We start from the raw sequence: 1,288 nt of genomic DNA, 5'->3' as shown, positions 1-1,288 counted from the left end.
TAAAGCTGATTTCCAGCACAGCAATATTCTACGCCTCGCCAACAAAGTGAGAAATGAAACCAGATCAGCCTCTTGACAAAGAAACCGTCTCAGAAAGTACACCAAACAATGCAGTTAGTGGATCAGGCTGGATGGACATATGAGCTACTTCAGACAAGGCTGCAAAAATGTTTGTCCAATATTGCTTTAGTGATGGGCATGACCAAAACATATGGATCAGTGAGGCAGGTGTTTGATGGCAACGATCGCATTCCGGACTAACGTTTGGGTATATTTTTGAAAGCCTGGCCTTAGTCCAGTGAGTGCGATGCAAGACCTTACACTGAATTAGTCCATGTCTGGCACACAGTGACGAACCATGTACACGGTAAAGAATTCTGTCCCACAAGTCATCTGGAAACAGAAAGCCAAAGTCCTCCTCCCATGCCGCTTTGATTGAGAGAATTGGGGACTCACGAAAACAGCACAATCTCTCATATAAACATGAAATAAGACCCTTTTTCGGTGGGGGAGGTGACAGAAGATTATCCAAATCATTAACAGGAGGTTTAAAGGGAAAGAGAGAAGTTTTTTCCTTGACATAACTTCGGACCTGTAGGTAACGAAAAAAGTGGCTCTTTGGGAGGTCGAATTTTGCAGAAAGCTGATCAAAGGAGACGAATGTACCCTCCTCATAGAGGTCACTAAAGCTTTTGATACCATGAGAGAACCAAACGGAGAAAGCACTATCGATCATAGAGGGCCGGAATAAAGGGTTCTTGAAGATAGGAGATTGTAAAGAAAAAAAGTTTAATTTAAAATAGCGGCGGAACTGAAACCAAATTTTCAGAGTCACTCTCACCATTTTGTTGTTCGGAATTTCAGCTCCTGATAGCAATTTGGGAGCATAAACTAAAGCAGACAAAGATGATCGTATACAGGATGAGGCTTCCAAATCCAACCAAGCCGGGGCACTGTCCAAATCACTTGCCTTTAACCAATAATTAAGAATTCTAATATTGGATGCCCAATAATAAAACATAAAGTCCGGCCATGCCATTCCACCCACACTTTTTGGTCTCCTAAGATATGATTTACGAATTCTAGAAGGTTTATGATCCCAGATAAATCCAGTGATGATTTGGTCCAGTTTGCTAAAAAAAGAAACGGGGATAAAAACAGGGACACACTGAAAGAGAAAAGAAAACTTGGGAAGCACATTCATTTTAATCGTATTAATTCTCCCAGCAACGGATAAATGAAGCAAAGACCAAGAAGTTAATTAAATTTAATCTCAGGTTTTTTCAAC

Source organism: Poecilia latipinna, unplaced genomic scaffold, assembly GCF_001443285.1.
Source record: "Poecilia latipinna isolate Pla-1442-1.1 unplaced genomic scaffold, P_latipinna-1.0 Scaffold2032, whole genome shotgun sequence".
In the NCBI taxonomy this organism is placed as follows: domain Eukaryota; kingdom Metazoa; phylum Chordata; class Actinopteri; order Cyprinodontiformes; family Poeciliidae; genus Poecilia; species Poecilia latipinna.
This window is presented reverse-complemented; position numbering follows the sequence as displayed.